The sequence below is a fragment of the Zalophus californianus genome, chromosome X (genome assembly GCF_009762305.2).
Source record: "Zalophus californianus isolate mZalCal1 chromosome X, mZalCal1.pri.v2, whole genome shotgun sequence".
Lineage (NCBI taxonomy): Eukaryota > Metazoa > Chordata > Mammalia > Carnivora > Otariidae > Zalophus > Zalophus californianus.
In genome coordinates, this window is record NC_045612.1 from 102,090,505 (window position 1) to 102,104,846 (window position 14,342).

General features: G+C 37.1%; 1 protein-coding gene across 2 annotated transcripts in view; it reads left to right on the forward strand.

The window, feature by feature from the left end:
* DMD (dystrophin) overlaps window positions 1-14,342 on the forward strand; it is a 2,214,577-nt gene that overhangs the window by 1,490,880 nt on the left and 709,355 nt on the right. The gene's annotated exons all lie outside the window — the stretch shown is intronic.

Here is a 14,342-nt window from a genome sequence, read left to right on the forward strand (position 1 = left end):
TTCAATTTTTACAAGCAATTTTTCCATAACTATAAGGCTCTAAGTACTTCAAAAAATCTGTTAGATTGAATTGTACCTATAATTATTAATAATAAATACACCTAGTAATAATCAAATTACTTAGGTATATACAAATTCTGGTAAGTAATTGTTAAACATAATCAATAGATTTTTATTGGCAATTTATTAGTGAAATGGATGGGTAGGTGCTTGATCGTACTGTGATTAAAAGAGAATTTCAGTCATCAATATTTTGAATCGTATTTTGATTTTTCATAAATGTGTCTTGGGCACGGTGTACCATTGGGATACACCAGAAGAGGCATGCTTTTATTTTGTAAAGTTGGAGGACTATCATTAACCAAAAGGTGAGACTGATAATTGGTATGATGCTTGTGTACCACAGGAATGCATTCAACCTTGTTGAAGCTGAGAATTTGGAAACTGATTCCATGAACACCATCTATGCTCACATATCCCTAAGAAAGTCTTTGTGTACCCCCAGGGGCATATCCCAGTCTGGAGACTGCCACTCTAAGAAAGATGGGTATGCTATGAGAAGGAGAGAGGGGAAATTTAGTCCCTGGCTGGACACTTGTTAAGCTACCAAAATACCACTGAGGTCATCCAGCACAGTCCATGCCTTTAACCATTGCATAGTTCCTTACTCCAGCAATATTTGTATCATAGTGTTGACTCACACCAAACTTACTAGTGTCTAAAGTCACCAGTTCCTTTTCACATGTGCTGCTTCTAGTTGACCTTTTCTCCATCCTGCTCCTGTGTCATCTACTTTTTTTGGAATTAGATACAAGACCATCAGCCCCTTCCCTTGCCCTGCTTATCTTACTTATCCACTAAGGTGCCTGGAGCTTAGGTCCAGTGCCTCCCATTTCTTGATTCAGTCCTGACCAATGCAGTGAATACACAAGAAACTTACTACCCCTGGAGGCAGCATCTGTAACTAGCAGTACTGTTCTGTGTCTGGTTTCTGGTTCATCTCTGGTGATTTGAGCTCCTACATTTTCACTGACATTGTCACCTTCTGCTTACAGCCTCCCCTGCCTCAGTTGTGATTGCTCTGCCCTCCTAGTTTTCTCCCCTCTCACTCTGCCCCCCACCCAGAAAGGAAACCTATTTTTAACCCCAAACTATTTGAGGCCTTAATAAATTAACCCATCAATCCAGTTGATAGCAGAGATGGAGAGGAGGTGATCTGCAGATCCTGACTCTATAATATAGTGTATTGCAATCTCTTAGTTTCTTTTAAAACTTCAGATTTCATGTCTGCCTTCCATAACTTCACCTATGTTATAAAAAAATTTTTTTCTCAAATAGCCTGAATTCTAAGAGAGAGCCCTGCAGCACATCACTAAAACCTTACCTCTATTTTGACATCAATTCCAGCTTCAATTTCCTTTGGCAATTGTTCAATTAGTTACCAAACTCTAATTGCTTTATTTCCTACCCAGTTCATATTGTTCCATTTTGTCCACAAGCGTTAATTTTCAGACTTTATCAAATGTATCAGTGATATGCACATCAACTTTATTTGCATATATCCCTGATCAACCCCTCTAGGCAGAGAAAGACATGAGGCTAAGGTAATGAAATTTCTATTCAGCTAACAAACCATTTATTAACTACAGTGTCCTACTACGTTAAGGTGACTCTCATTCTTAATTTGCTTAGAGGCGAGCTGATGTACGAATATACTGTTGGAGAGGAAACAGTTTTCTCCACCCTTCAAGTTTCTTCTGTCTGGTCTAAGAAGTAAATTGACATGAGACCCATTAAGAGGAGAAAATCAAATTTAATTACATACACGAAGAGAATCCACATAAATGTGAGAGATTCCAAAGACAGTCAGTCAAAGCAAAATATATATGTCATTCTAAACTAAGGAAAAGGAGTGAGGGCCTGGGATTTCAAAGGGAAGGAAAAGAGTTCACAGGAAGAATGGACAGAGTAAATGTTTGGTAAAGAAATGTTTGCTGGGCCTTCCAGAAACAATGGCACTTAGAGAGGACTTCAAACAAACATGACTTGCTAGGTTCCTCCCTATCTACCATACGTCGTTATTGATGGTGGTAATTTCCTTCCTGGAATAAGTCCCCTACCTAAATCCTTTTAGGCATTTGGGGAGAGGTCAGAGGTTCTGCCTGAGGCTTTTGGGACTTGATTGTTTTCAGCATGAAATTATCTGCATGCCAAAGTGGCACATCTTGGGGTGGCAAGGAGTGCTCCCTTACAATACATCAGTTTACTAAACGCAATCAGTGCAGAAACATTTACATTGTAGTGTGGCAAGTATACTTACAGAATGAAGCTCAAAAGAGTGACACCCAGCCCAGCCAAAGTGTTGTTTACAGCAGAGCTACTAAAGTGTGGTCCCAAGACCAGGAGCATCACCTAGAAGTTCGTTAGAAATGCAGATCCTTGAGCTTGTCCTTAAACCTCCTGAATCAGAATAGATGGGAGTGAAGCTCAAGAACCTGTATTATAACAAGCTCTCCAGAAGATACTTTGGCTGTGTATTGTTTGGGAGCTCTGATCTCAAGACAGCTTCCTGAGGATATGGTGCCTGATCCGTATCTTTAAAAGATGAGTAGGAACTGATAAAGTGAAATGTGTGTGAGGGAAAGGAAAGGGATTCTAAAGAGGCAACAAGAACAAAGATAGGGAAGTGATTAATGACATGCAGTGTGGGAAGAAAAACAAATTTAGTGATGTTGAAGTGTAGCCCAGTTTTGGTGAGGCTTCTATGCTGCTCCAAGGAACGTAGTCATTATCTTTGAGAGATGTGGGAATAATTAAAGAGAAGTAACTTACGAACTCTCAAATTGAGGCATGTAGTACCCAAAAAGGGAGTCTGGTCAGGAGGTTATTGAGGGAGTTGAGAAGCAACATGGTCTTGGATGAGGTCTTTGGTCATAGGGAGAAAGAAGAAGAGATCATTTAGAGAAGTATTTTTCAATTTGTTGCTGGTGAGCAACTGATGAGTTATGAAATCAATTCAATGAGTGGCTTGAAATATAATAAGGTAGCATAGGGTACAGTAGAATATAATACAAATTATCACATTGTATTTCCTGTGGTATGGTTAAGTAGTGTTTTGGCAAATGTGTTTTCATTTAGATACCACTTTATTTTTATTTCTAATTTTAAGAGAATCTGCACATTCCTTTTATACACAATCAGTAGTGTGTCAGTAAGGTCATACTGGGTTAATTACTACAAAAGAGAATAAATTCATCTTCCCATGACGAACTTGGAAAGTGTAAATCATTTTATTTATTCATTGAAGATAGTACCTTTCTGCAGTACAAAATGCAAAGTATAAAAGGGCACAAATACTCCCTTGCTTCTCCATCTTTCAACCACCTCATTTCTCTCCCCACAGCCTTGCCAGGGTATCAGTTTCTTTGAAGGCACTTTGAGGATAGGATGTGATGTGTGTGTTTCCATGTTTATATTCTTCCTTTTCCTGTCTTCTTAAAAAAAAAAAATCTTGTATAATACTATAAACACTGTTTCTGCATCATGTTTTTTCCACTTAATGATATGTACTGACAGTTATTTTCTATATTAGCACCTTAAGGGTGTTCTCATTTTTTTCCATTTGCACTCTCTTGTATCCTAAGTATGTACCATAGTTTATTTAACCAACATTCCAATTAAGGACCATTTCATTTGTTTTCAAGCTTTGTTCCTGCTATAAGATGGCAATGTAGAATGTTATGCTCATGCCCTCTCACACGTTGCAAGTATATCCATAGGATAAGTTCCTAGAAATAAGATGGCTGGGTTAAGATGGCACTTATTATTTTAGTAAATATGGCCAAATTGCACGTCATAGAGTTCTCCAATTGGTAATATGAAGGAGTTTTTTCCACACACCTTTGCCAACTCAGTGTGTCATCAACCGTTTTGATCTTTGCTAAGCTAGAAAAAGATGCCATCTCATTGTAATTTTAATTTGTATTCTTTTGAGTGAGGATAAATTTTTTTCAGGATCAAAAATTGTTATAGAAAGATTTATATTTCCTTTTTTGTGCACCGTTTGTTTTATTCATTGCCATTTTTTTCCTAGAGACAAATACAGTTTACAACCTGAAGTGAAAACATGTTCTTTTTACAACAAGGAGTCTAATGAATGTTTTTTTATGACAAATAGATTCTAGTCTTAAGGTTATAACCTGAAAATATTGAAACAAACCTTTGAACTTTATGGGAATGGTCTTTGCCCTTTTTAGCAAACAGTCCTGTAAAGAAATTCAACATGATGACAAATTATAGGATAAATACAGATTTAATTTTGTTAAAAAATTGGGAACAGGTATGTAAATATTTGCTTGCTTTTTCTATCAATCTAACAACAGGTAATGGCTGTGACATGGTTTGTCTTTCCAAAGCCCCTATGTCAACTGACTCTTATTCTTTGAAAATATTTCATTAGCTGAAGAAGACCTGTAGTTTCTCCCTGCATTGCATTTTTTTGGCCAAGTCTTAACTAATTATTTGGAAGATTAAAATTTCATTCCCACACCTTCTTTTTCCTTGTGAGAATCAAAACTGCACTTTTCCAATCTTCCAGACCACCCAGAGAGGTTTGTGATTTGACTTGCCAGTTTTATTAGTGTCCTAAGATGTAATTTGTCTAGATCAAGAGAGTTCATTCTGAGCAGCTGGGGACTTTGTAATCTCTCTACCCATCCAGGGCACCAGTTGCCTCTCATTTCCGTTTTATTCTTTGTAGTTGGAATATCATTCCTCTTGACCTACAAGAAACCCAATAGGAATTAAAGCATTCCCACTTTTATCTTCCATTAACCAGTATTAGGTCATCTTCTCCAAAAGCAGACCTCTTTTTTCCTTGATCATTCTATTACTCCAAATATACTTTTAAAAGCCATTTTGTCACCCTAGATCTTTTTTATACTTTCTTGAAATCATGTTTTTACTGTACTGGAATTTTAATTTTTTACTTACCAGTCTTCCATGCTGTTAAAAGTAAGTCTTTGTTCTATTAATAGCAAATTTATATAATGATACTTTGAAGTAGGTTGCATGAGAACTTCAGAAGCAGTGTTATCATTGTTTCTTAATTTCCCTCAAAAGAAAGCTCTGCTGTGCATATGGATGACATCCCTTTCTGAGTATGTGTGGAGGAGAAACGTGGGAACACTTCCAACAGTTTTCAAACAACTTCCGTTTAAGTGAATGAATGGACCACCTGGTTTACCACCTATATCGCCCAAGGGATGACTTTGATTGGCAGACAGAATACAGGGTAGAATCAATGGAAGTCAAATGAGAAAGGTTTTGAACTTGAAAGTTACCACCCTTGGTGACAGTGGGTGTTGGTAGAAGATAGCAGGCTGAGATTTCAGATATATTCGGAAATGCTGTGCACCTGCAACTTGGAATTCTCAAAACAGTACCATTTTCTAATAACTTTTAAAAAAAGGTACAGCCACCTTTCTTGTCTGATTCCAAAAGCTATATCCATGAAGCTGTTTACTCATAAAATTGTATCATTGGAAAGTAAATGTCATATCCATAAGGTAAGTATGGAAATGAATTAAAATTCTAGGTTCGCCTGGGTGGCTCGGTCATTAAGCGTCTGCCTTCGGCTCATTGGTCCTGGGATCGAGCCCCACGTCGGGCTCTCTGCTCCATGGAGAGCCTGCTTCTCCCTCTCCCTCTCCCTGCTGCTCTGCCTACTTGTGCTCTCTCTCTCTATCCCTCTGTCAAGTAAATAAATAAAAAAAAAAAACTTCAAAATTCTAGGGTTAACATTTACCCATTCCCAATTCTCCTACACACTATCTAGAGCCATGCTTCTCAAACTTTAATGTGGGTGGAATAAGCTGAGGATCTTGTTAGAATGCAGTTTCCTGGTGATACTGATACTACCAGTCTGGGACCTACACTTTGACAAACATTTTCATGCATTCTTAAGTAGATAAATAGTCATAAATATGATAAATATATGGGAAGAATTGTATAAATGATACCTTAGGGTCATATAATGAATTGGGAAGAATTGTATAAATACCTTAGGGTCATATAATGAATTAAACAAATGCAACTTTATTTATTCCTCACTGATCTTCATATACTTCCCCCATGTTGGGCAGTGAGAAAAAAGGACCTCACTCAGAAACAATTTTATCAGTCTCTTTTCATGAGTTGCCATCTCTTGAATAAATGGCAAATCTTTCAGATTCCTTAGCTCTCCCTCTTGCTCCTCTCTAGGATGGCATCTGGATTGATAGGTGAGGGGAAAATTACCTGGACTGTATGACCTATGGTCCCCATGCCAGTCTCTGTACTCTCCTTGACTTTCCGGTCCCTGCAGCAGTGTCCTTTGTCTGCCTGGTACCTACCCTACTGACCTCATAGCTGTGAACTTGTATTTTCATCAGGAAGTGCTGTGCTCTGCTCACTAAACTGTATAGGTTGCAAAGGAATCCTCATATAAGTGAGTTACCACTGAAGAACACTTAAAATTCTAAATACACAATTATGACACCTCTAAAAGCAGATGTGACTATCACTATGGGTAAGCACCACTGCCAAGAAGTTACAGCAACATAAAGCCACTCAATACCCTTTTGTTGTAAGGGGAGGATATGGATTTGGTGTTAACAGAACATTGTATCAAGTGCTGTGGGAAAAAATAAAAACAAGAGAACCTATGGCCATAATCTTTGTGATTTTATTTAAAAAGAAAAAAGACAAATATGTAGAAAAATCATTTAACACTAAAAATAACACTTTCAGGAATACTTATCTTAATTAAAACTATTTTGCTATTTAATTGCCATATCATAAACTTACACTAATATAAGCTTCTGCTCATATTTGAGAGTTAAAAAAATTTACCAAAATGATGAGTGGAAATTAATTTAGAGATGAATATTTCTAATGAAACTCAGTAGCATTCTCAAGATAGGTTTTAAGGAATACTTGAAATATTCAAATTCAGAATAAACTCAGATGGTGTTAGCGGGGAAATAAATCACAAGTCACATGATTCTTCCCACTGAAGATGTAAGCAAATTTGGTACCCCAGGTTTGCTTAGATATGCCGTAGTGATATTTTTTCTTAAATACACAGTTCTCTCCCTTGAGATTTCGCTTATATTAATTTCCATGTCATTGAAAATAAGAGTGTATTATACATCTAATTAAAAATACAATTCTATGTTGTATAAGTCTTCCTGTTATCTAACAGACAAAATTAGGCGGTTACTACTTTTAGTCAGTTGTACTTGACTTAGATATCACCTTTGTATTCCAAATACTTCCAAATTGCCACTTATCTGCTGTTCTCCTTGTCATACCTTTCTCTCATTCTTCCTGGCTCCCCCTTGAGAGCTGTAGTGTCTCTGGGCTCATTCCTTCACATGTTGGAAAATAGATATACTATATATGGAATTATACATAGAATGGAAGATATCAAATACTTCAATCTGTATCTGATATATATTTTGAAAAATAGACACCTTAGTTGTAAATTACTCAAATTATCCCCAGTGTAAATGCATTTAATTTGCTGTGTAATTTCAGTATACACATCAATGTATCAAAAACTTAAGAGTTTGCATGTCCAATATTTCTGAAGCCATAGCTTCTAACTTCTGAACACCTCATTGCCTCCTCTGGACATAGTGAATGTTCAGCAATGACTGATCATAAGAAGGCACAAAGTATATAGTTAATAAAAGCACTCCTAATTATTTAACTCATAGCATTTTAATAACAGTTTTAATTTTAAGGTTAAAATTCAAACTGCATTTATAGTAACTGATTAGGTAGCATGCTAGTCATTAAAATGAGATTGATTTTCCTGAAATTAATAACTGTTAAGCATTCAAAAGGCAAAATATGGAAGCACTCACTAGAATGTATAGCGTACAACTAAAATTCTACTTATTGACCCATGAAATTACAAAACCATGGGTGCATACTTTTAATTTTTAAGATTCATTTGAGAGAACTTTTGTGAATAACACATAGAGAAAATATGGATAGATAGGCATCTCTGTCTTTTAAATTATCTGATGAAGTAGGTGATAAGGAACACAAAATAAATAATTCATGGTACCATTTATTACAGTATATCTTCTAGCATTAGCATTGTAATAAGTACTAGTGATTTACATAATTGGAGAGATAACACAAATACAAAATTATACACACATATACACTCCTGTGCTCTACTCAAAACTAGGCAGATGTTATCTGAGATATTATACTGGCTTTGCCATTATAGCTGAAGTCAGGTTTATTAGAGACAGTGTTATCTTTATTATCTTTAATATCTTCAATGGGTCAGTTATGAATAGAAGCATTAACTTTGCTTATAACTAAGTTAAACAGAATTTTGGACACAGTACAAAATAAGAACAAGTATTTAAAGTAGCTTTAGAGAAGTAGTCTATTAAAGGTATGTCTGATTTGAATAAGAACAAAACAATGGAGTTATAAGGTTAGAAATGAGTGATCATTAGGCTGTTTCTAGTTTTTCACTAATGTAAACATAGCTGAAAGAACATTCTTTGTAGGTCTCCTCAGAAATCCATGTGACAATACCTAGTAGAAATGCTGACTCATTAGAGTATTCACATCTTTATTATACATTGTAAATTGCTTTCCACCAGCAGCGGGGAAATGACATGAATTTAGTATTTTAATTTGCATATCCCTGGTTAAACAGCTTTTCAAGTTTGTTGGCCATTCAGATTTTTCCTTCTATGAGTTGTCTTCAAATACTTGGCCAGATTTTCAATTGGATTGTTCATTTTCTCTTACAGATTAATATGAGTTCTTTGTATATTCTGGGCTCTAACAGTTATATGCATCTGAAATACAGGTCCGGAATTCCTTATCGAAAACCTTATCATTGACTTTGCAGGAGACCAGTGAAAATGTTCACTTAGCTAGAGTGGTGGAAATCATAGAGAGTTAAAAGAATATACAAATTAAGTTTGGCAGGCTGAATGGAACCGTGGGACTCAAGATGAAGGGTGACATGTTATGTGAACGAAAGAAGTGGCTTTATTCCATCATGGGTTCCTTTCCTTCGTTTCAACAACCCTCATGTTAGCTTTGTTTTTCATATATGTTTAAGGAAAGGCTATTCAGAAGAGAAACCTCAGATTTTTTTTTTTTGTTGTCGTTGCTATTTTTTTTTTTAAGCACAAGTTTAATCCAGTTATCCATTTGTTTGCTTGAGCTTATGGAAGAATTCAGAAAGAGTTGTTTTAGATAATAACTATAATTTTGGTATGGTGCTTAGTAGTAAAAAACAAAGCATCTTTAATTTTACTTGAAGTGTGTCAATCATGAAGTCAGAGTTGAATTGCTTTTTTCTTTTGAAAATATTTTATCGAAGTATTGTTGACCTACACTATTAAATTAGTTTCAGGTGTACTGAGTTGCTCTTTGCTTTCATTGAAAATTACCCTAACTGCTGTTTTATATTTTAAAAAGAAACTTCTGGTGTTTAATAATACTTACATTAAAAAAATTCTCTCTATCAAGACTTCAAGAACTACGTCCAACTGCAACATGGATAATAAATTCAGCATTGTGCTGTATCAGTTTAAAGCAATGCAGATATCACTGGCCAAGGCGAATGTGCAATGCAAGAAAAAGATAACTCTGACATTGCAAGACTACCTTCTGTTCTATATGCCTTCACTGTCCCTGAATCCATCTGGGTATTTCAAGCAGTGTTTTCAGGAATAATTCAGCCAGAAACTGAAACCTACAATTTTAGTTAGAGTTCATCAGAACCACGTTCAAATGAGGTTTAAGTCATAGTGGGCGTGGTAGTGCATCTGAAAAAAATATATATAAAAGATGGCGTTACAATGTTCCATACAAGGAGGAGGAGAAAAAGGATATTAATATTAAATTATCCTATTTCATGTACACTGGAAATGAAGACCATGAAGAGACATTCTTTCATTTGCTCGTTTATATATTCAATAATTCGGCGGTTCTCAGCCAGGGTTGATTTTATTCTCCAGGGGAATTTGTCAGTGTCTGGAGCCTTTCTTGGTTCCCACACCTGGGGGAGCAGGAAGTGGTACTGGCGTCTTGTGAATCAGGACCAGGGATGCTGCAAAACATCCTACAATAAAAGGGCAGCTCCCTACAACAAATCATTGTTCTGACTAAAATGTCAGTCATGCTGAGGTTGAAAAACCCTACTTGAAAATTATACGTTAATCAAAAATACTTTGTTCTGGTTCTAAACCCTGTGAATTATCCAGGAAAATCTAACTGTATATAGGGAATATGCTTAAATCCATCAAATATATAGTATGGTAATTAAGCATGCAGGGTATGACTCGGACAGACCAGGGTTCAAATCTTATATCTACCATCTCTTAGCTTGTGCTTTAGGCAAGTTTCCTCACCTCTTGTGACTCTAGTTTTTTAATCTGAAAAAAAATGACAGTTAATGTGTTGTGAAAGGCTCTGCAGTAGAGCTTGAGTGAGATTAACTAGGATGATTTATGTTAAATGCATAGCAGAGGGTTTGTACTTAGTAAATTCTCAATAAGTGGTAGCAGTTAGTATTACTTCTGCATATACTAAATCATTTGATACTGACCTACTATGAATATCCTGGTCACATACCATATTTCATGGCTGCGAAGACACCATTGATTAGAATATGCATCATTATTTTATCTGTCACTAAGAAAGAGGTGCTGTCAGTTGGATTGTGACACGCCATCATTTATAAAATGTGTCCCAATTTTAGAGCAATTAATTTGTGGAAAGAAAATGTGGGTCCTAGACATGATTATTATAAAGCCCATCAACTAGTCTTCTTAGGTGCAACTGAATGAGGCTCCCATTAACCACATTCAGCTTCAAATTCACTTCAAAGGGCACAGGAACAGAAACACAGCTTCCCAGGAAGGCAGGATCAGGCATCTATCTTTAGTGGGATTAGAATTCACAGGGGTTTGTGCAGCATTCACAGAGCTATACAAGAGACTTTTCTTTTTTGTCCCCTGGCATCTGCCCACTCCCAACTGACAGGTCAGGTGCAAAGGAAGGAGACTCACATAGAGGTGCTGGGTCAACTCTGGCCTGGAGGCCTAATGTGCCCCAGGAGCCAATGTCTTATGGCACAGGTAAGTTTCCAAGATCCATGAAAGATACATGCTCAGTTACAAGAGTTACTACATTTAGGGGTTCCCCCAAACTATGGCTTTCCATTTAACATTTGTAGTTCATAAGTAGAACTCCCAAGCCAGGTCTTTATTTTTTTATTTATTTTTTTTAGCAGTAGCAATGTTGCCCACTAACACAGTTGACATTCCAACTTTGTCAGATTTCCATGCAGAAAACAGCTAGAAAGTTCTTCAAAGGTCAACTTGTCATGCAGAGAGGCAATGCTATCTGTAATTCTCAGACACTGAAATACTAAAACTCAGAGACTTGCTCCAACTCATGAATCACTAAGTCTAGAACCCAGATGTTCTTGCCCCTCATCTGATTACTTCCAACCACACTGTAATACACTGAAGCAGGACTCAGCACACTACAGTGCAAGGGACAAAATTCAGTCCACCACCTGGTTTTGTACATAAAGTGTTATTGGAACACAATTATGCTCATGTGTTTACATTACCTATGTTTGCTTTCACGCTACACTGGTGGGAGTCAGGTATGGCAGGAACCATATGGCCTATGAAGCCTAAGGATTTACTGTCTGGCCCCTTATAGAAAATGTTTGTTGAGCCCTGCTCTAAGGTCTAACTATAAATTGTTTGACTGTCTTAATGAGTCTGTATGAGGAGATAAAAGACAAAGTATGTTTCTCATGTTTTATCTTTAAAAATAACTACATGTATCCTTCTTCTGTACACCTGAAGGTTTGAGAGCCACAAATCCCAAGCCCAGCCATTGCTCTAGATCAGTGTTTGGCTAACTTTTTCTGAAAAGGATCAGATAGCAAAGGTTTTAGAATGTACTTTAGGATTTTGGGGCCATATGGTGTTTGTTGAAAATAATCACTTCATACCAGGATCAGAACTTACGGAGCTGGGCTTAAGAGCCCACAGTCTTTACTGCTAAGGACTTAGGAATGTAGTAAAACCTGGGGAGCACCACTTTCAGTAAATGACTCTGGTTAAAGTATTTAACCAGAGTCAGAGATTTAGTCCTCATTCAAAAACCGTATGTATAAAGAGTTTCAGAGTAAGTGTATTAGGTTTCCACAAACAAGTACTTCCTTCCAAACACTGTGGCTTCAACTAACTCCCTTGGGAATTTGCTTATAATTACTGTCTCTTCCCTACATCCCTCCAATTTAATCTTCACACAGCAGCCAGAATCATCTGTTAAAAAACTAAATCCAATCACATCAGTCCTGTGCTGAAAACCTTCTTACAGGGCCTAATCTCACTCAGAGTAATGGCCAGTGTCCTCACATAGTTGCCCTGTAGGGCCTGCACTCCCCAGCCTCTCTGGCTTGCTTCCTGCTACTCTCCCCATGCTCACCAGGCTCCACTCACCCGGGCTTCCTCATTTTTTTTTTTTTTTAACTGAACATGCCGGACACACCGCTGCTCCTGGGCCTTTGCACTCATGGTTTCCTCTGCATGGATCGCTCTTCCCTGAGATAGCCGTTTGATTCATTCTTTCACTTCCAACTAATCTTTATTCAAAGACCACCTTCTCAGTGAGGCTTTCCCCTCCACACCTTCTCAAATGTGCCTCTCCCATCTTTCCTTACCCCACACATATATCTATCTCTATCTGATGCTTTTTTTTTCTCTCTTTAGCACTTTTCACCTTCTGAGGTACCATAATTTATATTTTATTGTCCATCATCCCCATTAGAAGGCAAGCTTCATGTGAACAGGAAAATTTTGTCTGTTTCATTCACTGTTAAATATCCATTGCCTAAGCTATTTATAACATAAGAAGTGTTCTTATAATTAGTCAGTATTTATTGAATGAATTAATACGTTGGGGGTTTGTTGGTAAAATTTCATTCGTCAGAATAATTCTGCCCAAAAGCTCTGAAACCCCTTCTTCATGAGTGGAGGGCTTCTAAGTGTGGCATCTGAATATCAGTCTCATTACTTGATGGTCACACCTATGTCCACTCTCTTATTGGCCTTGAACAGTCCAAGTATGTACCTTGGTAGATTATATCTTCTCGGTTTCATAATACTTGCCACTTTAAAAAAAAAAATCAATACTGCATTATACTTTGTGTATTTGGACAGATTATTTTTGAAATCCATAAATCTCTAAATCAGAACAAAGCCTCCCTTTGGTGGGCTGCCCTTGATTAGCTCAGAATGGAAAGAGAGAACCTGTCATTCTTTGTCAATCAGCTTGGCACGTACTTGACAGCATGCAGTTACAGTGAAGGAGAGCTCCATTGCCGTGGTCTCGCAAACCTAATTGCAGAGAAATAAAAGAACAGTCACCCAGTATGAGGGGAAAGAGAAACTCAACTGCACAATGTTGTGTTTTTCCATCCATCAGCCTTCATTTGTCAGAGTCTGCCTGACAATCTAGGCCAGAGAAGTCAGGCTCTAACACAATATTGATTCCATTTCATTTTTCTTTTCTTGCTACCCTTTGTAGCAAGCAGTTCGTATATGGAATGAGAGATGGTACAGCCGAGATGTGTGACCGGGATACATTTATTTTAAAGGCTTACTTTGGTTTTTCATCCCAGGAACCCATATGTTTTTGTTTGTTTGTTTGTTTGACTGTTTCACTATAATGTTGTGATTGTTAGCTCTTGCTGCAGCAACAAATAGCCCCAAATCTCAGTGACTGCTAAAAACAAACATTTATTACTCATGTGTCTGTAGATCAGCTGCATCTTTACTTCACACTGTAGATCACATTCAGGTTTTCTTATAATAAATTGTGGATCTGCTTCAAATGTCTTCTTATTGCAGAACCCAGGCTGAAAGAGCCACTCCTTTATGGTACATTATTCTCTCATGGTAGACCAGAACTGAGGGTACTAGCTGATCTTGAATTATCTTTAAAGACCCAGCTCACAGCTGTCATACAGTCTCTTCTGCTCACAGTTCATGGATCAAAGTAAGGCACATGGTAAAGACCAAAGTCAGTGGGGAGGAAAGTGTATTCATTCACAGCTGTAGCCATGTTTGTAGAGTCGAGCAAATTAATAATGAAGTAATAAACCAGTTGTAGTATTCACCAACACCTTAGAATTTCCATGGTTTCAAAAATGCACTTTTTTACATTTCAGCTTCTCTGAGATACATCTCATAATAGTGTCTACAAAATCTGATTTTTTAACCTTCTTA